Source organism: Triturus cristatus, chromosome 6, assembly GCF_964204655.1.
Source record: "Triturus cristatus chromosome 6, aTriCri1.1, whole genome shotgun sequence".
Classification (NCBI taxonomy): Eukaryota; Metazoa; Chordata; class Amphibia; order Caudata; family Salamandridae; genus Triturus; species Triturus cristatus.
In genome coordinates this window covers 1215034004-1215060324 of record NC_140589.1, presented here as the reverse complement: position 1 = coordinate 1215060324, position 26321 = coordinate 1215034004, and the positions used below count along the sequence as shown (strand labels likewise).

The following is a 26321-nucleotide window of genomic DNA, read 5'->3' as shown; positions in this document are numbered from 1 at the left end:
CCTCCTAGGTGCATTAGTCAGTAGCCTAGCCGCGGCATTTTGCACTTGTTGGAGCTTGCTCAGTGTGGCCTCCGGGGCGCCCAGGAAGATCGCATTGCATTAATCCAGCCTTGATATAATCAGCCCCTGAATAAGTAGTTTCCTGGAGGAGGGGGAGGACTTTGCGAGCGGAGCGAAGGAGCCCGAAGCAGATCCCTGCCGTTTTCTTGGCCTGAGTCTTGAAAGAGAGGTCCTGCTCCAACCAGACTCCCAGGCTCTTAATCTCCTGTTTGGAACAGGGGAGGTCCCCCAGGCAGCTAGGCCAGCTGGACATAGGGAGAGGGGGGCCTTATGCCCTAGTAGCATAATTTCAGTTTTTGAGCCGTTGAGTTTCAGCGCTGAGTCGCACATCCAGGTGTATACCTGGGACAGGCATTGGTGCAATACATCCGGGCTCTTCACCAGTTGGGAAAGAGCCACCACCAATTGAGTATCATCGGCGTAGCTGACGATTTTTATCCCAAATGGTGCCACCACATCCTCCAGGGGGGCCATATACACATTAAATAGTGTGGGACTCAGAGAGGAGCCCTGTGGTACCCCGCACTGGAGGGGGATAGGAGAAGACCGCGCACTACCTTCCCAGACCTGATAGGTTCGGCCCGAGAGAAAGGAGCAAAGCCACTGCAACACAACACCACTTACTCCCACATTAGACAGCCGTTGGATCAACACTTGATGGTTAACAGTGTCGGTAGCTGCGCTAAGATCCAGGAGGATCACTGCCACTGACCCCCCGAATCTAAAATGCTTCTAGCTTCGTCCACAACTGCCAAGAGGGCGGTGTCGGTGCCATGACCTGGTCGGAAGCCGGTTTGAGTTTCTCGAAGCAGCCCGTTGGACTCCAGAAAGCTGGACAGTTGATAATTAACCAGCCTTTCAGCGATCTTGCCAAGTCCCAGCAGCAGAGAAATGGGCCTGAAATTAGCCAAGTCCGAGGAATCCAGACTAGGCTTTTTCAGGAGTGCCTTCACAACAGCTCTTTTCCAACCTGATGGTACCACCCCTTGAGTGAGGGAAAGATTGATGAGGTTCGTGATTGGGGCTGCGATGACAGAAGCCACTTGTTTCAGGAACCTCATTGGAGCAGGGTCTTCTGGCGAGCCGCTCTTCATGGAGCTAAGTTCCTTTATCACGTCCGGCTCTGATTTCAGGTCAAAAGAGTCAAATAGAACGTGTGCTCCTCTTCCTTGGTTCACTGCATCAATGTTCTGTGGGGCCCGAGGTAGCAGAGAAAGAATATTCTCGATTTTAAGGTGGAAGTAGTCCGCGAGTTCCCTACACTTCTCCGCGGGATTGTCATGAGTGACTGGTGGCTCATGGATTTTGAGGAGCTCCTTAACCACTTTGAAGGTCTCTCTAGAAGAGTTGGACGCGCTAGTAATTTTTTCCTCGAAAAATTTGGCCTTAGTAATGCGAAGGGCATTCTTATACATCCTCATGGCAGCACGATACTTCTCCCGACTGGCCGCCTCCCAGTCCCTTCTCCAGGTCCTCTCCAACTTCTTGCAACTTCTCCTAAGGGTGCGCAACTCTGCAGTGTACCATGGGGCCGAGCCCGTTCTACTCCCACTCTTAGCCACTCTCTTTTTAGGCACGATGGCATCTAGGGAGTTGGTCAACCATTGATCAAAGGCCAAGTCGGCCGTTGGAGGGTCAGCGGCCAAGGGAGGGTAAGAGCTCTGAAGCTGCGCCGTCCAACTCTCAAGTGAGAGTTTAGACCAAGCCCTTTCCAAAGAGTAAACTCTGGGGGACCGGATGGACCTTGGGTCACATTGCAAGGCCAATGGTATCAGAAAGTGGTCTGACCATGGCAAGGGGCAAGCCGGTAAGGCTTCTAAATGCGGAATATTTGCAAAAATCGGGTTGAGAAGATGTCCTTTAGTGTGAGAAGCTCCCCGATTACTAAGGGTCAGGTTGTAAGCTTTCAAGTCGCAGCCCAGGTCTGTAGCTATTGAATCTAAAGGATCATTAAAATGGAGATTTAAATCCCCCAGCACCATAAAATTGGTGGTAGTAGAGGCAAACAGTATGACAGTTTCCAAGAGGGAATTAATAAAGCACCCCAGTGGACCTGGAGGACGATATATTAGCAGACCCGAAACTGTCGTGGTAGGGGAGATCCGTAAAGCGAACTGGCAGCTTTCACAGTCCTGTATCTCACTATTTTGGGCCCTGCATACAAACATCTCTGTAAATGATGGCTATGCCTCCCCCTCGGCCCGAGGGTCGATCCAAGTTGTAGATGAGAAAGCCTGGGGAGAGGGCGCGTACCATGTCCGCCCCTGAATTGGGCGTAATCCAGGTTTCTGTTAAGAACAGGATGTCCAGGTCGTGGTCCTGTATCAAGAAGTAAATCTCTAGTGCATGACAGGGCAAAGAGCGACAGTTTAACAGGGCCATTGACAGAGTATACTTGCCCCTGTCAGGTTGTGTGATTTTGCAGTTCCGGCATGCAGGAAAGAGGCCGACTCCCTTATAAATGTACTTACATGCTGCTCTTTTCGGGGCGCGCAGTGTCAAGATTTCCTCCCGGGAGTAGATCAGGCGCTTATCTGCAGTTGGAATCGGGAGTCCTGGCCCTAGGCCCGTCCTGGCGCGGACGGGCGCAGACGGGCTTGCCTCTGGCGCGCGCCCGCATCTACCTGGTAGAAATAGTCCCCTCCAAGAACCCAAGCAAAGATGGCGGCCGTTGATAGGCCCGGATAGAAGGGGAGGAGTCTCGCAAAGCGAGTGAGTAGCTTAATTTTAAGGTGCGGGTGAGAGGGCAATACAAATTGTTTTAAAAGTAAATACAGCAAGGATAAAAAGTAAAAATTTAAAAAGAATGCTCAACAAAGTTGTGACAACAATATACAAAAAATAGCAGCAGGTTAAGATTTTAAAACGCAATTCTAGGGCTACCAGCCCTCGAGATTGTCGCTGAGCGAGAGAAAGCGTTTGTGCACAGCAGTGCGATCATTGGCAGTCAACATTCGAATCGGTCGAAATCAGGAAGTGTCGGCCGCCATTTTGTGTGTGACAGTGAAAAAGAAAGGTGGAGAACGTGAAAAGGGGGCAGGGTAGAGAGTTCCTGACCCCCTAGCCTTTGTCAGGGGGTCCCTGAAGGCCCCGAAGGGTGAAAAACACTTTTTTTTTTTCAAAAAATCACGGGGTGCGCGCACGGCGCAAAACCTTAAAAATACACAAAAAAACATTTTAAACGAGCCATTCCATATTACAGGATACAGTCAATCTATAACTATATACATAGGTAGCTTTTTGTAAGATAAATATATAAAAATTATAATACATACATAACTTAGCATTTAAAAAACCTTACAAATTCACTTAAAAAACCATAGGTTCCACACACGTTATAGTTAGGAATTAGCATTTAAAAAACCTTGCAAATTCACTTAAAAAACATAGGTTTCACACATGTTATAGTTAGCTGGACATTTCACTCGTAACAAACCATTGAAATTCCCCCGTTATAGTTAGTTCAGATAACTATAACATGCGCGACCGCCACTCTATCACAAAGATGATGTCATCAGTGATGTCATGAGTGATGCCACTGACCATGTCATGAGTGATGTAATATGTGACGTCATGAGCAGTGGATTGCGGGCGCGCGAGTTATAGTTATCTGAACTAACTATAACGGGGGAATTTCAATGGTTTTTTTACAAGTGAAATGTCCAGCTAACTATAACATGTGCGAAACCTATGGTTTTTTAAGTGAATTTGCAAGGTTTTTTAAATGCTAATTCCTAACTATAACGGGTGTGAAACCTATGGTTTTTTATAATATATATATATGGTAAGAGACATCTAAAAGAGATCCATTTAAGGGCCATACAGGGTAACCCAATGTACATCCACTCCAATGAAGATAACACATCCTACGCCATTGAGAGAGAGGACAAGAAGTTAAGGAACAAATGATACTCCAAGAACAGAGGTAATCAAGGGAGGACAGAGATAATAAGTTGAACCATCGTAAAGAAGAAGGTACAACAGTGACTGAGGTGGAGACAGAAACAAGGCCGGAGAATAGCAACCCAATGCCACATAAGAGTAAGAATTGGAAGGCTTCGCCCACTACAGGAAACAAGGGCAACTGTTGAAGACCAATGCCACAGACTGAGGAAGGATGCCAGCAGACGGAAACAGGATAAGGAGAGGGCAAACAGCAATTGTAAAGTTCTCTATGAAGGAGAGGAAGATGAAGAAGAAAAAAACGCCAGGGTGAAACAAAGGGCCGGGGGAAACTAAGGTCAACAGATAGTTGATTTTGACAGCCACACATTATCAACCCATGGAAGCAAGAGAACAAGTGAGAAACCTGACCGAAGCTCCATTGAAACTTGAGAGAAGATAGGACATGTCCAAAGAAAAAGGAAATACCCCATCAAAAAAGGGGAGTAAACAGAATCTCTCCCATAGAAAAAAGGCACCACAAAGGTGGAATTGGAGGGAGGGAAGATGCAGGAGGTTAAGGGAAGCTTAGCCTCCAGTGAAATAAGGACAGCAGACATGGGTCCAATCAAAAGGCATGTCAATCTAAGTAGTTTGTACAGCCTCCGAAAACCTGGAACTTCGCAACAATGCAAGCCGATGTAGACCTAGGGAAGAGACTACAGCCGACCAACCAAATCAGTGGTATCCGTACCACAGCGGATGCCAAGTGTGGCAGCGTGTTGCCTATTTCATACCAATGGAACAAGAGCATTCCAAGCTTCCTCTGGAAGGGAGAGCAAAAGGCATTCAACTGAGCCTCACAAGGCGTTGGAGAAGTGGGCGAGGACACAAGAAGAGAACACAGGAAAGAGCTAGATGAAGAGAAAGGAAAATGTTATTTACCACAGTATGCATCTGTTCTTGGCTTGTAGAGCTGTAGAGTCACATGCTGTGCATAGCTCGCTATCTGGTGTTGGGTCCGGATGTTTGTGTTTTTGTTCAAAGAAGTATTTGCAGTCACGAGGTAGGTGACTCCTCCTTTCGGTGATAGTGCGCATGGGCATCAACTCCATCTTTAGATTGTTTTGCCACAGAGGGTGATGATGGCGTTAGTAAGAGTAGTAAATAGAGATGTCCATGTGTATTGTATCCAAGTAAGATAGTACTGCAACAGGTATAGGTACCCGGGGAGGCGGGCGGGCACATATGACTCCACAGCTCTACATGCCAAGAACAGATGCATATTGTGGTAAGCAGCGTTTAATGTTCGAGGCATGTGAGTTGTAGATCACTTGCTGTGCATAGACTCTATAGCAGTTATCTCACAAAGCGGTGGCTAACCTGTAGCTGTTGCAATGTCACGAGTCCATCGTTCCCCAAGACAAAGGGACACAAGAGAAATGCCTGAGGAAGAGTGGTGGTCCACACCTGTTGAAAACCGTCAGCTCCTTTCATTGCCACCGGAGGACTGAAACATAGATCAGGGTGCCCCCTGGAGCCTAGACCTTTCCGCTACGGAGCCCTAGGTCTTTACGACAGCGAAGTATAGAGAACGCCCCACCCTGACTCATAAGGTCATCCGCCCAGAGACAATCACACCGAGTGCCTGGTGTGAGGAGGAACTTGAAAATCCCGGAAGACGCTGAGAGGGGGTGAGCGTATTCGCCGATCAAGGAGTGAGGGAGACGCCGAGAGAAGATCAGCTGATGGAGGAACGGAGGCCCGCTGGTACGAGAGTGGAACAGGAGCCAGGAGGCCAACGACCCTAGCTGCGCCCAGCCACGCTTCAGGAGGAGCGTGGCCCCACCAGGTACGGGATCGTTTCACGGGGTGGGTCGGGAGGAGGGAGAGGGGACACGAGTAAACATGAGTCAACGTGCCTATCCCCTCCCAGTTACTCCCTTTACACAAGCACAAACCCTCTAGAGAGAAAACGTGCACCGGTGACCCTCACTTCCCCTTCCTGATTGTCAGTGAGAGGACAGTTCACCTCATACTTCGTTTTTTTGTCTCTTTCTTTTTCCTTTTGCCCGAGTAAAACTCTGCCTCTGAAGAAAGAAGCAGACGATAGGAGCCACAGCCCTCAAGCGGGAAGATCCGGCTAAGAGGAATTATCTCTGACCCTCTCCGACCCTAACTCTGGCGACTCATAAACGACGTGTATATAGAAAAATAAAGCCCTGCTTAACCAGACGTGGAGTAGACCTATTCACTTATTCCGAATTTGAAATCCCCTCCCCATCACAAGGAGGTGTTTGAAATAGTGTACATACTGCTTGGCCCACTCTAGCTTATTGTCTAGCTAAGACATCTACAGGGTAGTGTTTTGTAAATGTGTGTGGTGTAGACCAAGTTGCAGCTTTGCAAATGTCATCTATGGGTATATTTCCCAAAAATGCCATAGAGGCCCCTAGTTTGCGAGTGGAATGCACTCTAGGAGGGATTGTAAATGTACGTTTTGCTTTAATATATCATGTTTGAATGCACTTGACTATTCACAGTGCAATACCTGATTTTGATATAGAATTGCCTTTATGTGGTGCAGCAAAAGCAACAAATAGTTAAGGTTTTGCTCTTTCAATGTAGTAGAGTAATCCCCTTTTCAGATCCAAGGTGTGTAGAGCACGTCCTGCCACAGAATCTGGTTGTGGGAAGAATACAGGCAACTCAACAGATTGGTTGATATGAAAGGCAGAAATAACTTTAGGTAGAAACTTTGGGTTGGTTCGAAGGACCACTTTATTTTGGTGTATTTGTAAAAAAAGATTCTTCTGTGGTTAGTGCCTGAAGCTCACCCACTCTCCTCAGTGATGTGATAGCTATGAGAAAGGCTACCTTCCCAGTAAGAAAGTGCAGTTCACATCTATGCAATGGATCAAAAAGTAGCCCCATCCGTCTGGTAATGACAATTTTCAGATTCCACACTGGAGCAGGTGGAAGTCTCTGGGGAATGATTCTTTTAAGTCCTTCCATAAATGCTTTAATAGTAGGCACTCTAAAAAGGGACAGATGTTGTCTGTTATGTAGATATGCAGCTATTGCAGCGAGATGTAAGCGTATGGATGAATACGCTAAATTGCTACGCTGTAGATGTAATAGATAGCAAATTATGTTTTGTATTGAAGCATCAAGTGGGTTAATATGATTGTTATTACAGTATATCACAAATCTCTTCCACTTTGCTGCATAGCATGCTCTTGTGGTAGTGCGCCTAGCCTCTTTAATGATATGCATGCAGTCTAGTGGAAGACTGAGGTAGCCAAACTCTAAGATTTCAGGTGCCAGATCGCAAGGTTGAGATGACTGAGGCAGAGTTTGAAAGGAGTCCGTTCCATCGACTGCTAGCACTGTTGGCGCGGGTAGGCCCGACTGCCCGCCACTTGTTTTCAAATCAAAGTTGTCTTGAGTTGAGGCGATACGCGAAGAATGGGAAACCGCTATCGATAACAATATCGTCGAGGGTAGTGGATTGCGCATCAAAGGGACCCAAGAAAAGGTGCCGGAGCGCAGCAATACACATCCGAACCCGATGGTGGAAAAAAAACAATCTAAAGTCTGGAGTTGATGCCCACGCGCACTATCACTGAAAGGAGGAGTCACCTACTTCATTACTGGAAAGACTTCTTCGAAACAAAAAAAAGTGCAAGCATCCGGACCCAACACCAGATGGCGAGCTACGCCCAACACCAGATGGCGAGCTATGCACAGCATGTGATCTACAGCTCACATGCCTCGAACGGAAAATGCTACTTACCACAATATGCATCTGTTCTTGGCATGTAGAGCTGTAGAGTCACACGCGCCCTTCTGCCTGCCCGGGTACCAATACCTGTTGCAGTACTAACTTACTTAGATACAATGCACATGGACTTCTCTATTTACTACTCTTACTAACTCCATCATCAACCTCTGCGGCAAAATAATCTAAAGATGGAGTTGATGCCCATGCGCACTATCACCGAAAGGAGAAGTCCTCTACATCGTGACCGGAAAGACTTCTTCGAACAAAAACAAAGTGCAAACATCCGGACCCAACACCAGATGGCGAGCTATGCACAGCATGTGATCTTCAGCTCACACGCCTCGAACATACGCCTACCACAAGTGTCAAATTTCCTGGCCTCTGTGTCCGGAGGAACAGGAGGGAGAAAAATCTATATTTTAGGTGGCTAAAACAGCCTGTACCACAAAGCTCATACTAGACGGATGTCTAAGGAGCCAAGAGGGATTTTCCGGTGCGGGTGATGCCTGTGAGAAATAGAGCGGTCTACAGGGAACCGTGTTTCAGGTATAGCCCAAGCACCCAACAGGATATTGAGAAGAAAGTCACTACAAGGAAGGACTCTGCGTTAGACTGTTGAGGATATAGAAATCCAAGTAAAGAGTCAGTTGACAATTCCACAGAAGGAAGTTGTCAATCCAGTACAACCAAAACTCTATTGAGCATGACTGCCAGAATGGAACTCGCCTCCGTAGCCAAACCAGGAGATAGGATGCTGGAGAAGATTCTAAGCCACTGGTAACCCAAGCCAAGTAAACAGCTAGACTACATAGGGGGTGGAACCGTGACCGAAATGGGAGGGGGACATACCATACCGTCTGTAGTACTTCCACAACCGTAGTCCTCAAAAGGAAAAATCAGAGGAAGGGAGTCTGAAACCGTCAGCTCCATCGGTGCCGTGGCAGACGCCGTTACCGAAATCGGTCGACATCGAGAAGGTGACGCCTTGACGTCGAAAGGCGCGCCAATGGCACCATCAGAGGCGGCAGACAAGAGCCTGACGCCAACATTTGAGTCGGCAGACCAGAAGCATGAGCTGAACGTGGTAGCCTCAATGGGATGTGCACATAGCCTCAATGGGATGTGAACATGCATTGCTATGGTGTCAGAAACAGGAGGGTGACCCGAAACTGTGGGAGAACCCGCCAGCTGGGGCGCAGGCACTTCTGCGGGGCCTAAGGGCGCTCAAGAAGAAGGTGATGATCCAAATATAGAATGAAGAGATTGAGAACACGGTCTCATCAGGGCCAAAGACACCCCGGCCCCAGGATAGGTGGCCAGAAGTGGGTGAACTCGTACCCCAATGCTTCAACTAAAGAGTGGGGACCAGTGGTAGGCAATGAAGGCGGGAGGCAGCGCACCTTCGACCAATGATGTAGAGACTTGCCTACGAACGTTGAAGGAGAATGACGCCCACAAGAACGGCTCCTACAGCGGATGCGCAGTCAGTCCGTAGAACATATAAGGGACCAAGGACGACGAGAAGACTTCGATGACTGACATCCATGCTGCAAGGAGCTTCATGGAACGTTCTCTTTGCGCATTCGGTTGGAGCTGGGGACAAGAGTCTTCCTAGTCGGAGTCATGATGCTCGCCTAGACACCACTTTCAAACCGAGTGAGGGTCCGTGGTGGACATTTCTTGAGGGTCCGTGGTGGACATTTTTCGCCACAGGGCTCACAAGTCTAACCTCCTTAGGCATCAGAGATAGAGCTCTGTCCCTTTTGAAATCTTTTCCTACTGGAAGAGAACAAGTGTTTGCCTTACCTCTCCTTCCCTCTCTTTTCCTTGTGGAGTGCCTCAAGGGTTATCCTGTTTAACCTATATGTAAACCCACTGGCTGGTCTAATTAAATCATATGCTTTTGCATTGGTATCCTACGCCAAAGACACCCAGATTGTGGGGTCGGTGACCAGTAATCCAGATGCCACTGCATCCACATTCCATGACTGTATGCTCCAAATTGGCAGTTGAATAAACAGTAAATGCCTGAAATAAAACTCTTCAAAAAGATTCTACTGTTCTGCAGCGATCCATTTTTTTGGTCCCCTAAGGTGGTGGCCTTAAAAACTTGGAGCCCTTCCAACACCAAGAACAAAAGTAAACCTCAGAGTCATGTTCGACAGTAAACTATCGTTTAAAGGCCAGATCAACCATATCACATTTTGCTTCTTCCTGTTGAAGCTGCTACGGAAGATTATTCCTTTTATACTTCAAGCTTTGTAGAAGACAGTAGTCAATACCCTCGTCAAATCGAGGTTAGGCTACTGCAATGAGCTGTTCACCAACATTCAGAAAACATTTCTGAACAAGCTACAGATCTTCCAGAATGCGTCAGCCCGCTTGCTACTGGGCATTCCCAAGCACAAGTTTGTATCTCAAGCCCTGTCCCATTTGCACTAGCTCCCCATCAGTAAACATATTGATTTTAAGGCCCTTTGCATTGTTTTTAAATCTTTACACAACTCAGTCCCTGCCAACCTTGCAACGCTTAAAGTCCCATGTCTCTACCATGCCACTTCGCTCATCTTCCAGAAAAAAAAACTTGATTGTGACCAAGTTCAAAAAAAGAAAATGGGGTGGCAGCAGTTTTGTGACATACACTGCTAGGTTATGGAACTCTCTACCTCTCCAGCTGAAGAAGAAATCTGATCTGCTGGAGTTCAGAAAAGCACTGAAAAGCTGGCTCTTCAACCTCTAGGATTGCCCATGGCCTATTTCTTCATCTGCAGATCTCCTTCAGTTGGCTAGCGTCTAGATACACCGGGGTAGTTGAGCGCTTTAGACATTTTATTTTCATATAATTTCCTCCTGTGTCATGGCCTGACATATCAAGAACAGGCACTTTTCATGCCCAAGCATTGGTAGCAGCCTTGGCCCTGGTGGAATGAGCCGTCCGTCTTTATAAAGGCTACCTCTTGGCCAGTGTGTAGCAGCTCTCAATGCAGAGGACTAAAAACCTGGGCAAAATCCTTTTCTTCCCGCCATTGCCTTCTGAGAACCTGGAAAAACACTAACGGTCCAACCTACTGCCTCTAGTGCGATTTATGTAACCAATGGAGTATCTCCTCTTTCGAGGGGTGAGACAGTACAAAGAACGCTGGGAAGGTGATAGATTGCCCAATGTAAAATGAAAAGTCATGACTTTTGGAGAAAAAAAGGCTGCCTTTGTCCTCAACACCAGTTTACCCAGGGAAAAATGTTTTAAGGTAGCTAAACAGAGAGAGAATGAAGCTTACTCACACAACCAGCTGAAGTTATTGCAACAAGAAATATTATCTTCAGAGTCAGCAGAAGTAGCGTATCACTATGCACTGACTTTAAGGGCGTGCACATAAGGAAAGTGAGGACTAAACTGAGATCTCACTGTGGTATCACAAGGGGCTTATGGGAAAACATTTGTCGAACCTTTTACAAACCTTATCACAACAAGGATGGCTGGCCTGGTAAACACAAAGGCCGAAAAGGTAGGCCAATAACCTTTAACGGTGCCCACTGCAAGTACTTGTACTGGAAGGCATACAGGAGTCTTGTGCTTCTCTCTGGGCAAAATGCACCTCAGAGAGAGAGAATTATTGGGAACTCCAATGTGCAAAAGTGTCGACACTGAGCATTCTTGGAGGTGGCGAACAGTGAGGGTTCTCCCCATTGTTGTAAGATGCCTTGTGCCACCTCAGGATGCAACTGTCATTCATGATCAGCTATAGGCTTCTGGCTGAGTTTGTCCACCCTGGCATTCAAAGATCTTCCCAAAGTGGGGTACAATCAGAGAGATGCCCTGATGATTCAGCTAGGTTCAGAGACACTGGGACTTATGGCATAGAGCCCAGGAATCTACACTGCCCTGCTTGTTGCAATACCAAATGGCAGTGGTGCGGTCTGTGAGGACCTGAACCAGATTCCCCTTGATGGAGGGCAGGAAAGCTTCTAAACATCAAGCTGGAGCTCCAGGGAGGGTAAAACGTCTTCGGTAGCTTCCTTGCGTTCCTGGGGCAATCAGTCAGATGCAGTTTGCAGGCTTGACCTACCAGTCACAACAGTAATCCCTCATCTGGGCCACGACCCGAACAGTACCAGCAACCCCTTCTGTAGTACAGGGTTGCAGCATTACACGATCGGGGGCGCAGACTCTCCCAGTGTGATTGCCTACGGGGTCACTGTGGAGTGGTGGTAAGGGGCTGGTGCTTCTGACATAGCGCTCTTCACACGGCTTAGATAACGGCGGCCTTCTCCTGGCATACGGGGTCACTGGACCGTTCCTGCACATGGGCAACAACCTGTTCGGTGTGCAGCCGTTCTCCTCGCATCTCACTCAGGGAGCTCTCTTGATAGGGTGTCCCATTGAACCTCACTCCCTCCAATGCTCTCCTCTTCTTCACAGAGCATGCGTTCAGCACACACATTTAGCTTGCACACACTGCTCTGTAATGTAGTCTTTTTATACAGTACCAGGGTGTGCTATCTGCAAACACACTCTCTGCCGGCGCACACACTCCCCATGTGCAACTCCAAACACAATAGACCTACCACGTGGGGATATGTCACAGACATTTGTCTATGACTGTTCCTACAAGACTTAACGCTGTAGTTTTGGCAGTGGACATATTCCCCTGCACACTGGAAAAGCATTTAGAGAAACGTTTGTCAACTGACAAGCTAGTAACTAACGACGGATCTGTGTACAAAGGTGACAAAAGAAAGGAACTGACTCAGCAAAACTGGTGGTGCCAATATGTGACTCTGCTATTTCTGGGGTAGAGCAGAGATGACTGAGTCGTATAACACCACCTACTGGCAAGCAGGGACTATGCTGAAAATCCACTCTGCCTCCTGGGGACATGCCAAAAGTAAGGAATCTGCTGAGCAAATTATCCATCAGAAACTGTTTTTTAGAGGGTCCTGAAACCATCTTTTTTTTTTAGAATTTCTTTTCTTTCCATTTTTCTTTAGTCTGAAGGTTCACCCTTCCATAAAAGTACATGCTTATAAAACAATCATTACATCATATTAAGAGCATAGGTACATTTTTGTATTATGATAAATAAGATAAAAGCATCATCTATAAATGACACTATGTATTAAACACAAGGATTAAAAGCACAGAATAGCAGCAAATGGTTATAATAATTAAGTGCCATGTGCCCTCACATCAGGTCTTAGAAATTAGCCTACATGTAAACATGTTTCACTGTCAGATAGTTGGAGAATTGATGAAAACATTCCTCCACTCTGTCTAATATTGTGATATCTCCTTTTAAAAAGTGGGAACAAAAAAAGCCTTGCATACAATTCATAAAATGTACAAAACTTTAAAAAGTGTATCATGGTTTGGCCTGTCTTAATATTACATCTAAGAGAACGCCAGTCTTGACTCCTCCTAGTCTGGATTCCGCAGCAACCACAGCACCGAGACCGCCCTCCAAACCGCCACCGATGACATCCGCGTGCTACTCGACCAGGGCCACACAGCAGCCCTCATCCTGCTAGGCCTCTCTGCAGCCTTCAACATCATCCCCCACCGCACACCTGCAGCCAGACTCCACAACACTGGCACACGGGGAACTGCCCTCAACTGGATCCGCTCCTTCCTCGCCAGCAGAACCCAAAGAATCAGTCTGCCACCCTTCATCTCCGAACCCACAGAGATCAACTGCGGAGTACCCCAAGGATCATCGCTCAGCCCCACGCTCTTCAACATCGACATGGCCCCCTCGCCGCCATCGTCAAACAGCATACCAGACTCAGCTTCCAGGAAGGAATGAAAGACGTCACAGCCTGGATGAGCAACAGCTGCCTAAAGCTCAACTCTGGAAGACAGAAGTCCTTGGACCCTCCCCCACCGCTTGGGACAACTCCTGGTGGGCCTCCGCCCTGTGAAACCCACACACCCTGACGGACCACACCCGGAACCTCTGCATAATTCTGGACTCCTCTCTCACCATGATTCGCCAGATACACACCGATGCATCCACCTGTTACAACTCCCTCTGCATCCTCCGCAAGACTTTCAAGTGGACTCCCCCCCCCCCCCCCCTCTCCCCCCCCGGAAGCCAGAAAGACCGTCACCCACACAATCAACTAGCAAACTGGACTACAGAAACTCCCTGTACGTGGGAATTAACAAATCCCTGCTACACAAACTACAGACCATACAGAACACTGCAGCCAGACTCGTCCCACGACACAAGCACATGATCCAACACCTGCGAGACCTCCACTGGCTCCCCGTCGAGAAGAGTAACTTTCAAGCTAATCACCCACGCCTACAAATCCCTCCACAACATAGGACCCAAATACCTAAACGAAAATCTCTTTCCACGCATCCAAAAGAAACCTCCGCTCCGCCAATCTCGCCCTAGCAGAAACCCCGCGCATCCACAGAACCAGAGCAGGTGGAAAAGCCTTGTCCTACGTCAGTCAAAACCTGGGACAAGCTCCCAGTCAACATCAGACGCCCCCCCCCTACCCTGCACACCTTCAGGGAGAGCCTCAAGACCTGGCTTTTTGGCTGACCCATAGCTGCACCCGCTCTCCTTACCCCCCACACCCCAGCGCCTTGAAACCCTTGCGGGTGAGTACCACACTTTAAGATTGTATCAATTTTTATAAATTATTTTTTTAAACCGTGGAAAGAAAAAATTACAAATCTTCCGCCTACAACCAACAATCAATGGCCGGTGGATTAAGAAAAATAATGAAAATAAGGGGGGAGGGAAGGAAAACAATAGGGGGAGGACAATAAACAATATACACAGACAATTCAAATAAACAAAATACTGATTTAAGCCATGCCCACCTGTACCGTGTTGATGTCAGTGTGGTCCTGTTTCCACCCCGGCGTTACTTAAGTTTTAGGCTGCGTGCCAGCTGAAAGGCGCAAAATGCGTAAATATATCAGGCAAGTGAGTTCTCGGAATGTATTGGACAAGTATTTGAGGCAAGGGCCCCAAGTTTTCTCGAATTTAGGGAGCGTGTTATCCACAACTGTAGTTAACTTCACCATACTTAATAGATCCCAGAGCTTGTATAAACAGTCTAAGTGTGTGGGTACAGAGTCAGTCGCTCAATGGGAAAGCAAAACTTGTTTAGCAGCACATAATGCTAGGTTGATGGCCTTCTCCCTGAGTGAACGGAAGGGAAATGTAAAAGCGTTAGGGCGCTCCAAAAGGATGTAGCTAGGTAAGCAAGGCAATCAGTCCCAAACACCTGGTCTATAACAGCCAATATCTCCTCCCAGTAGAGGGGCACTTTGGGACAGTGCCTTAAAAGGTGTGTTAGTGTACATGTGTTTCCAAAGTGACGCTAGCATTTGTCACTGCATCCGTGTTTCCACCTGGACAGGCAAGCAGGTGTGTAATACCAATAGGGCGCCAATTTAAGGAGGGTCTCCTTCCCCGCTGCACTGCGCGCCAATGTATGGGCACACTGCAGGATGTCTGTCCATTCCTTATCTGTGAACGCGCGTTCACACTCCGATTCCACCTAGATCTTGCTGGCGACAGTAAGGGAGCAATCGAGGTGTTCAGAAATGAATAGATGTCAGAGAGCAAATGCCGGCCCTCGCTTCGCGTGAGGAGCCAGCACTCAAATTATGTTAGGGGTCTGCTAGTGTGGGGTCGCATGTCCGGTTGAGTCATCCAGTGGTGAACCGTTGCATATCGCCATCACTCCGAGTCCAGGAGGCCATAGTCTTTTTTAAGCCCTGAGAAATCTTGTGGTCCCCGTTCATCAAATCCTATACGTTTGCAGTTAGCATCCTGCCACCAGGAGAAAGCTGTGACGCTCACGGCGGGGGAAAAGTCTGCGTTTACTATGATCGCGGCGAGTGGAGAAATCGTGGCAGAAAGACCCTTGGAAACGCTCAGTTTGTCCTATGCTCCCATTGTGGCACAGACCACCGGGGAAATATATACTCTACAGCACTGTCCGCTTTGTCGCCAAAAAGGCGACAGCCAACAAAGGGCATGTCCATCAAGGTGTTTTGGATACCCCCAGAAAAGCCAGTCGATCTCAACCAGGCGTAGCGACCAAGGGCTAAAGACGTGGAAATCGGCCTGCCCAGAGAGTGGGCGGTATCCAGCCCACAACGGATGGTAAACTTCGCCCCATCCCTCTAGGCAGCGACAGTCTGGGAGAGCACTGTCTGGGCCTCCTCCGGAGACTAAGGCAGCACCTGCGCAACCGTATTCCACACAGAGTTGGAATAACGGCCCAATAAACATGCGGTGTTTACCGACCGCAGTCCCAATCTGGCGGAAGAGAACATTTTCTTCCCAAGATGGTCCAGCTTCTTGGATTCCCTTTCCGGTGAAGCGGTAGGGAATGTGCTCTTGGAAGTGGAGGCTTGGACCACCAAGCCCTCCGGGGTAGGGTGTTGGAAGAGGAAAGTGGGGTCGGCAGGAGCCGGGCGGTGGCGTCCAGCAATCTTCCGATCCACGGGCGCCCCCGTGTTGGGCCTGGACCACATGCCCAAAAGGCTGTCGAAAAGGGCCTCATTAAACGGCAGCAGGGGCTCCGAAGAGCTCGCAGCCGGCTGAAGCACCTCTGTCAGGAGGTTAGTCCTGACTGCCACCGTAGGAAGCTCGAAGTTGAGGGACTCAGCCGCCCTACGCAACGCCACTGCGTATGACGCTCCCTCCTCCGTAGCCATGGTAGTAGGAGACAACATGCCAATGTTAGGGGATGTCAAGACCACCGGCATCCCCCAGTTCCTCTCTTCAGTCCAGTTCAGATTCTAGCTGATCAGTTAAAGGGTCGCCTGACGGAGCCCGAAGGCTCGCAGGCTGGTTCAAGCCGCCCAAAGATGACATGCATCGCCTCGTAAAAGTTACGAAGTTGGGTGGGAGTCGCTCCGGGTCCAGGGAAGCCTGGAGTCAACTCTTTGGGCTCCACGCGGAGCCACGGGAGGGGCCCTGCCTGCATCCCTCGTCACGTCAGCCGGCTGACCGGAAGAAGTCAAAGAGAGACGATGCTTCTTTGACTTCTTTTTGTGCTTCGACTTACCCGACCCCGAGTGCGAAGACTTCAATGACTAGGACGAGTGGTGATGGATCCGCGACAGGTCCCTAGACCTCCCTCGCGACTGGGATCTCGAACGGCTCAGAGCCGACTGCCGGCGCTCAAGCGCCTTTCAGGACTGCTCCCGCAAAACCTTCGAAGCCATCAACCGGCAGTCGGAGCACGACTTGGGGACGTGGTTGCGCTCCAGGCAAAAGAGGCACAAGCGGTGCCAATCCGTAACTGACATCAGTCAGGTACAGGAACCGCCATGCCTTGAAACCGGGCATCCCTCATGCACCAGGAGTCGTAGACTCACAAAAGACGTCAGTCTTAAAAAGTGACTGGAGGTACCGCTCTCTCCGGTTCTGCGCTGGCTGGCACGGAAAAAGAAAGAACTGACGTCAGCGGGCAAGGGCGGCGTCTAAGTAGCTGCCGCGACGTCATCCCGGCAACCACGACGCCAACGACTGACGTAGAGCTGACCGACGCCACTTTCCGACGCGCAGAGGTACTGTTGACGATAAACTTTCCAGATCCAGTCTGACACCAGGGGGTAATTCTAAGGCAAGGAATCTATAACTAACGTGTTTCTTTCAGATATGAATGCCGGCCACTGCCTGATCTAGAAAACACCAATGCTTTTCTGTAAGCGGACATAGCCGCTCCACTAAAAACCTCAAATGTGCAGCCTGGTAGTAGAGTACCAGTTGGGGTATCCACAGACCTCCCTAAGCCACCGGGATAAATGTCCACTCTCTAGCCATCCTGGTAAAAGAGTCATTTTGACCGCCGCAATTCGCCCTGACCACGAGATAGGACCTTCATGCCATGACTGTATGAGAAAGCGTACTGTGGCCCACAAAGTGGCGTCGTTTTGCGATACCACCCTGTCAGTGGTGGAGAATAGCTGGATACCTAGGTAGGAGATACCCTGAGAAGGGGAAGATGTCGGTCAAGTAAGTCTGTTCTTTCCGCGGGGTAGTGGTGATAAGAGCCTGGGACTTGGCAGCATTCATCTTGATTTCAGATGCCTACCGGAACTCCGCAAGTTACTGAAGAAACGGGGGCAATGACTGACTAGGCTTAGTTATTGCAAGCAGAATGTCATCTGCATATAATACTATTTTGTGCACCTGGCCACCCATCCGCACCCACTTCACTAGAGGGTGCACTCGTATCCATTGCCAATGGCTCCATATAGAGCGCAAATAGGAAGGGGGAGAAGGGGCACCCCTTTTGCGTTCCTCTTGAAATTGGAAAAACTGGGGAAAGGGCATTATTAACTCAGATGAGGGCTTTAGGGTCCGCATAGCTGGCCCATATCCACTTGCGGAAACGGGGACCCAAGCCCACTGCCACCAGAACCTCACGCACAAAGGGCCAGTGAACCTGATCAAAAGCTTTCTCAGCATCTATTGATAGGAGGAGAGTGGGCGTCTGTGACCGATTGGTTTTATCAATGAGGTGGAGTGTTCGTTTGGTATTGTCCCCGCATGTATGCCCCTGAATGAACCCAGAATGGTCTGGGTCAATCAGGCCAGGCATATATTTTCCCGATCAAGTGGCCAAGATTCCTGTAAACAGTTTAGCATCAACATTTAGGCGGGAGATGGGGCGAAAGGAGGCACATTGTTGTGGGTCTTTTCCTGGCTTCGGTAGGACTGACATTATAGCCACTCTCATACTCTCGGTCAGAGTACTTGTCGAGCTGAAGGAATTATACAGCCGGACCAGCACTGGGGACAGAAGCTCCGCAAACATTTTATAGATTGCTGCTGTATACCCATCCTGGCCCAAGGCTTTGTCAGCTTGAAGTCTCCTGATCGCGGCAAGGACCTCCTGCAGTGTAATGTTCGATTCTAAGGATACGGCTACTTGTTCTGTCAGTTTGGTCAAGGAACCGTGCTCTATGTAGGTGGTGTGTAGGCTGCTGTGTCTCTGCTTTGTGGAGATGCGCATAAAACCAACTGAACTCCGCCGCAATGTTGGCATCTCTCATCAAGGGGTTCAGGGAGTGGTCTGTCAGGGCCTGCAAGCGGCGGTCCTGCGTCTGGGTGCATCTATGGGCCAGCAATCTACCTGCCTTATTCCCACCCGCATAATATCTCTGCCGTGTGCGGAGTAGTGCATACTCGGCTGCACCCATGTCTAAAGCCTTAAGTTGTTTTCTAGTGATGGTCAATTGTCGCCTTATCTTATGCATCCCCTTGTGCGTGTGTTTCCTTCAGTACTTTCACCACCCCCTCCAGCTCTATGCGCTTGGCCCTGTATTCCTTGTTACACCTTGCCGCTATTGCTATGTAGGTTTCCCGCACGACCACCTTGAGCGAATCCCACAACGCCTAGATCGATACATGGGGTGTGTAATTGATAGTGAGATAGTCCTGTATTACTCCCCGGACCTCATCAATATCCGGGCCACACGAAAACGACTTAGGATTGAGGTGCCAGGTTTTGGAATGTTGATCGCTATGTGGTAGGCGCAAGACCAGGGAAATAGGGGAGTAATCAGAAAGTGATGCGACCTCAATATTTGGTTTCGTTTTTGACTGCAACAGTGAAGTGGAGACTAGAAAAAAATAATTTCTGGTGTAAGATTGTTGTGCACCAGGGAAGTGTGTGTATGATTTCGTGGTGGGGTGTCGAGCTCTCCAGAAATCTACCAACCCAGCGTCCGTGAGCCATTGAAGTCCTTGTGGTGTAAGTGCTCCGGTCTGGTTTACCCTGTAGGGGTGCCTATCCAGTGAAGTGTCCCAGACTATATTAAAGTCTCCCCTATAAGAACATGGGCATCTGGTGTAGTGAGGATGGACCCAACAGCTTCACAGATGAACGGTTCCTGGTGATCACTGGGCACATAAAGGCTTGAAATCGTAATAGTGCACTGAGGAAGGGCGATTTGCAAGGCTAGCATGCGGCCAGTGATCTCAGAGTGTGCAAGGGTGACCCAGCCTTGAAAACGTGTTGCGAGCAATATAGCAACCCCTGCTCTCTTGCTGAGTCCGGCCGACCAAAATTGTCGGTCGAACCACCTAGATCGCATACGAATACAATCCCTTTTAACAAGGTAAGTCTCTTGTAAGAGACATATATCAAATTGCATTGCCCTCAGCTGCGTCAGTAGTGCTATTCTTTTTACCGGAGAATTAAGGCACCGCACATTGAGGCTAACCACCCTTATTATGATTAAGTGTTAAAGTGGAGCGTGGCAGCGGTACTAAGAAATAACTCTGTGCTTCCCTCTATTTGGCGGATTGGAACGGTCTTGAGCATAGACGTGGATGAGCTTGGTTGAATGAAAACATGCAATAACACAAACAACAACAATACCAATTGGTAGATAACTAGTGTAGATGTAGTAGGGGTCCATGTCGTTGGCAGGGCTCATGAGTCGTCCAGGATGTTAACACTCAAAGAAGTCCTCCACCAGTGCACGGTATCACTATTTGATCCTGAAGCAGAGCCCGGAGTCAGACAGGCAAGTCGCATGGTCTGTGTCTAATAGGACCTGCAATGGTTTCGCAGTAGGCAGGCAAATCCGTGAAAATAGTCTTGATTTGTGTTCCTGCTTCCAAGATCCTTATTCCTCCTCTTGGTCCAGTGCGGGGTCCCCTTAGTGAGGTGTTGAATTCGAGCCGAGCGCTCCATGACGCTCTCCGTTGAGGATGGTTTGCTCACAAGTTTTGGGAGCCGGCCTCTAGGGGGGGTGCCTCTGTCGGTTCGGCTTCTGGGAGCGTGAGGGAGGGGACCCCCGACCTTCTGCCCGGTTGCCCTGCTCTAGGTCGAGGCCCAGGATCGCTGCTGCCGGTGGGGTGCGAGTCGAGCGTGTCTCACCGTTCCATATGAACACTAGGCAAAAGGGATGCCCCCCATCTGTAGCCCACACCCTTCTCAATCAGAAAATACGTAATGGGTTTCATGGTTCGACGACGCTGCAGGGTGATGGGTGAGAGGTCTTGAAAGTGGCGCACCTTGATCCCCTCAAATATGACGTGGGCCTGGTCTTGTACCATATTCATTATAAGTTCCTTCTGGCGCTAATTGTGTAGGCACGTAAGAATGTCTTGAGGGGTACCTGGCGAGGAGGACGGGCGACCTGCTCTGTGGGTGCGATCCAAGGGGACCTCAACGTCCTTCAGTTCTGGGACTATCTGGCGGAATGGCCGTGTAATGAAGTACTCAAGGCCATTGCCATCTGCCTGAAGTGGAACCCGCCTTAAGTGTTATATTGGATCTCCTGGACCTGTTTTCTAGGTCTTCTAGATAGTAGTTGAGGCACTGGGATCTTTAAGTTCAAGTATCTTGCTGTGTTGTCGTTCCAGTTCTGATTCTCTGTCATCACCCAGTTTCTCAAGAGAGTCCACCTGTAGCTCTAGTTCGCTCACCTCATGACGCAAGTCTCTCACATCATTCGCCATCTCCGTCTTCAATGTTGCTATGTCTTCCCTCAATATGCCAAAGAGGGACTCCATGAAGACCCGGGTGACATGGCCCTCCTCACCCACTTCCTGCCCAGGTTCTGTTCCCGTCATCTGGCCGCTTGGAGGGGGTTTTTGTGAAGAGGTCCTTGATGGTAGGGTCTTTTATGGTCCTAGTATTCGCCATTTTTGCCCCCTGTAGGGTCGCAGTGGATTGTCCTTCTCAGTACTTAATTTGTAAAATATTAAGAGCCAGGGCTCCCTAAGGAGGCCACTGCAACTTGCATCACCCATTGCCCTTGTCACTGCTGCCAAAACAACTAACCATCTCTCTCGCATGTAGATGCGACCGTTTCCAGGTCCCCAAAGCTAAAGGAATGGCTGGGAATTAGCAATTTTTTAAATGTATATTTTTTTCCTAAACAACTGTTTTACTGCTCATCTCTAAATTACATAAGCAGTGCCACCTTGTGGCAGACTGTCCTAAGTGTGGTGTTGACAATTAGGTGTTGGTGCCCAGCACCGGAAACCAATTAAGTGCTGGTGCTCAGCACCGGCTCAAATTAAGCACTGGTCCTTCTCAATCTCACTGGTTGCAATTCTCTGCTAGCGGGCCGCCCTTCCAACTGTGGACTCTTTATGTAGTTTGCCCGGCCCACTGCCTGTGTGGCTCTAGTACTGCTCGCCATGAAGTCCCGACCAAGAGCTCCGTGTCTGGCAAGGCATGAGAATCCCGCGCCACGATCAATGGTCTCCCCCAACTCCACCTTACTTCCTGTGGGGGCGTGTTGATTCTCTGTCAGGGGACAACGCTGTATGCTCTATGTCGCTGCCTATTGGTGCCGCAAATCGCTGCAGGAGAGACTTATTGCCTCAAGTCCCTTTAGGCTGGGGCCTCCTTCCACCAACTGCTTCTAGGCTTCACCAGTTTCTGAGCTGTCAATCTGCCCCCCCCCCCCCGGCCTTTCCACAGGTCACCTGCATTGCGTGATCTGTCCCTGGGCACACAAGATGGGCCATCAGCTCTCTTCCTGCACCCAAGGCGGCGCGCTGTACCCTGCTTCAGTGGGCCCGCCGGCACCACAGGGGAGAGATTGGCGGCGGTGCAGGTGTGTTCTGCGGTCTGGGGTTATTCTTGCTGCGCTCTCCGGGTGGTTCTGAGGAACGCGGGCGAGCTGCGAGTTGTGCCTGAGCAGCGGGCCTCCTCAGCACGATCTCTGGTGGGTCTTTTTCACTTCCCTCGCACGCTAGATCTTGGCCTGCCCCTTCGGTTCAACATGGCCGCCAGGCTAATAAGGTTCATAAATACGCCCACCGGGCGTTGTGTTCAGCAGTGGGGACAATACCCCAATGGGTCTCTCCGTGCCTCCCGCTGTCTTCGCCCCCCCAGGCCTCATTAAGTCCCAGCATATGGTGGCCACCGAGGGGGTCCCCGGTCATGGCCTCGCTCCTACCTCGAGCGGATGTCTGGGCCACAAGCTCGCAGCTCTAATGCAGTGCTGGGAGGGATAGGGGGAAGGTGCCCCCCAGCCTGTGATCCGTCCTGCAAACGCCTACCTCCGCCACGTTCTCAGGGATTCCGCAGACAGAAGCTGCACACCACAGCGGCATCGAACATCAGTGATCGCCGCCGATCCCCACGGCCGCCATCTTGTCTCCTCAGCCCGCAGCTGCATTCCGTCGATGCATAGCTCACACCGCTTCCACGTTGGTCAGAGGGGGTGGGTGGGTTAGGCAGGCATCCGGTAGCAATTACGGCTCGATGCCTGGGCTTAGAGCTGGCCAGGAACCGGGAATCCGCTGCTTTGCGATGTGGCACGGCGGAGCTCAGAGAAAATGCTCCTACATGGCACCATTTTGGACACGCCCCTGAGTAGCGCACTTTAAAAGCCAGTGATTGATGGATTACATTTAAAAGACAGTAAAAAGTGTATCATGGTTTGGACAGACTTATTATTACACAGGCAGGGAATAGCAGCAATATTCGTTTGGTACCCAGAAGGAAAACACAATAAGTATTTAACCGTATCAGCACGAAACCTAAATAGCAGGGAACGCTCCCATCTCCCACAAGGCTGTTCTAAATAAACGGGTGGTAGCACGGAGATACTCTGGGACAAATATGCAGTAATCAATGGTTTCCCCGACTACACTTTTAAGACCACTTTCACGTGCTAAGTTATAAAAAGCTAAGGCTACTTCCTTTTTGTTAAAAGCAGGCCATATATCTCTCATTGTAAAAGCTCACTCCATACAAATTTTCCCAATTTCCGACTTAATATATGCAAACCACGGAATTTAAAGGTAATTATTACAGGAGATGCAGTCATTTATTATTTCTTTTGTGAGTGATGCCTGCTCATTACTCAAAATAGATAATCAAAGTAACAATGTCCTCACTCTGATAAAAGCTTTAATTTATAAGAAATTTAACTCTTTATGACAGATGACATGGGGGAAGAAAGTGGTATGCCAGGCAAGTGCCTTCAGAACTATTTTCCTCTGATTTTATGGATTAGCAGTTTGCACCCCCCAAATTGCGGAACCATAGGTGGCAATCGGAACACATTAGGGCTTATATATTTGCAACATTGCTTTCAGCTGCCTCCCCTCCCCCCAATTAGGATGAGGAAGGGAAAGTAATGAACCAATTGCCTTTGAGAATAACATTCTACGATGTGTGATATTAGGTAACCAAGCTCTAGAGGCCAGAAACATAACTCCCAAGTATGGGAAACTCTTGACACTTGTTAAAGAGTTATTTCCTACTTGCATAGAAGACAACTGAATGCAACGTGGCCCACATGCCATAGTATGAGGTTTTGTAAAATGTGTTTGAAGATACAGATTAGACTTAAATCGATGAATGTGGACACTAAAAGGCGTAGTGCCTTGGGTGTCTGAGCCATTAAAACTGCATCATCCACAAATAAAAATGTAGGAAGGGTTTTACCTTTGACAGATTGAACATCACTAGTTATAGGAGACAGAGATGGGTGGAGGATGTTAATGTTCTTTTATTGTATACCCATTGTTAGAAAGGCCAGCCTCAGGGAAGGACAGAATATGTACCTGACCGCCCTGCGACCCACCTTTCCCGGGAGATGTAGCCGAGCACTGGCGGGAGACCCCCTCAGGGCTGGGTCTCGTATCTAGGATAGTACACGCTGATTTAGCACCACGCAACACAGAGACACCACACCATAGATTCTGAAGCACGTATTCTTTATCTAGAAATATCAGGACCTTTATGATCCGCAGAGTCGTCTGTACAAGTAGAGCAAGGGCTCACAGAGTCTCGGTTGGGGTAGGGGTAGCGGGACAGTCTTAGGATCAGGGTCAATGCAGGTGCGTATCCGGCGCACGGCTCTCAATCCTCGAGCCGGGGAATATGATACGGTCTTTGGGGTCCAGCCGGACCAGAATGGTTCTTTAGTTGTGACCAAGTCTGCAGGGCTCGAGTAAGGATGTTGGAGGCCTGACAATCTTCAAGGAGCCGCGAGTCGGTCAGCAGGGCTCAGAGTTCTCAAGGTTGCGAGGGGGAGCTGCGACCGCGTCAGCAGGGCTCCGATGACTTAGGCAGAAGTCTGTCTCTGCCAGGTGGAGCCACGACGCTGTCTGCAGGGCTCACCGAGGTTCCAAGAGTTCCGTCGGACCTTGGGAGGATGTTCTTTCAGCCGCGACCACGTCAGCAGGGCTCTCTTCGTTCCGAGATTCAATCTGCTGATGGTCCCACAGCGCCCCTTGTTATAGGTCGACTCCTCTTTGATGTCCGGAGTCCTCACGGGCAGGGGTCTTAGCGCCCGGGGGTCGTTTGTTAGGGGTTCCTGCCACGCGGCCCTTTGATCCTTTTATGGCGGGGTCGGGAGGGATCCCAGACACGCAGCAGGCGTGGAGCCAGCCCTCAGGGTGGCCGGAGGGGCGATCGAAACCATCTCTTGAGAGGAGGTCAGAGGTGTGAGTGAAACTACTCCTCCCTCTCCTGCTCACCGGGAGCTCTCTTCCCCCCAGCCGGCATGGCGCGACTAGGCCTGGGTTGCGCTTGGGCTGAGGGCGGCCATCTGGGGTGCGGGGCCTGGTCACTGGAGGCCGCGAGGCCGATGGAGTTGGGAGGGTGCCCGGTGTCGGGAAGATGGAGGGAAGGACGGGGGTAGCCCCGGGTTCTGTGTGGGATCAGGTGTGGACTGGGTCGGGTAGGCTGCGTTAATCAGGGCCGGGTGGGGTGTAGGGGTCAGTATGGTGTCGCTACGGGTCGGGATGGGCCACGCCACGAGGCCGGGTCCAACACCCATCATGAATAAGGTAACAGCATTATAAACAGCTCAAGTTGATTGTGTCATTTTACCAGACCTGCAGGTCTAGGGACTTGAATATTCTACTCAACCTAACTGTAATATCCTTGATCCATAAACTGACGTCAATTGTGTGATCCTGGGCAAATGTTTTATTGCTTTGAGCCTCCTTTTTCTACATTATCTCATATGAGAGCACCTTCAAATATGTGAGTTCAGAATTATGGGTGGGCAGAACTTGCAGAGTTTTATTCCATAGAATTCCGTGACGTGAAGTTACCTAAAAATTCATTGAAATTCCGTGGAGTTTAGCGAGCAGTGGAATTCCAGTCTGTCGTGCTGATTTTTTAGAGATAATGAAGAAAAAGGAGACTCAAAGAAATAAAACATTTGCCCAGAATTACACAATTTGAGGTCAGTTTATGGTTCAAGCATATTACAGTTAGGTTGAGTAGAATATTCAAGTCACTAGACATGTAGGTCTGATAAAAAAATTGCTTTTTTGAGGCCTGTGGTTGGCTTGACCTACATATTGAATAAATAATCAGAATGACTATGACATGCAACTAATAGTGATAGAAACACTGCGCAAATAATCTTTCCATTAAAGAAACTTGGATTATATACACTTTGAAGTATGTATACAAGCATCCTAGCTTACATTTTATTGTCCTTGTGATACTACAAAACATATAAATGCAGTGAAACATGTTGACCGTCACATCATATATACCAAAATGCTATTTCAATTGCAGTGCGCAGGTATGGAAAACAAAGGACCAAACAAATGTAGCCAGTGAAAAGTTTACTTGCGCACTAAATCACCAAATACTGTAGATCTATTAA

The 26321-nt window shown here is 49.1% G+C and overlaps 1 protein-coding gene across 1 annotated transcript in view; it reads right to left on the bottom strand.

Annotated features, from left to right (window-relative positions):
• AHCTF1 (AT-hook containing transcription factor 1) overlaps nucleotides 1-26321 on the bottom strand; it is a 1022752-nt gene that overhangs the window by 156977 nt on the left and 839454 nt on the right. The window lies entirely within an intron of this gene.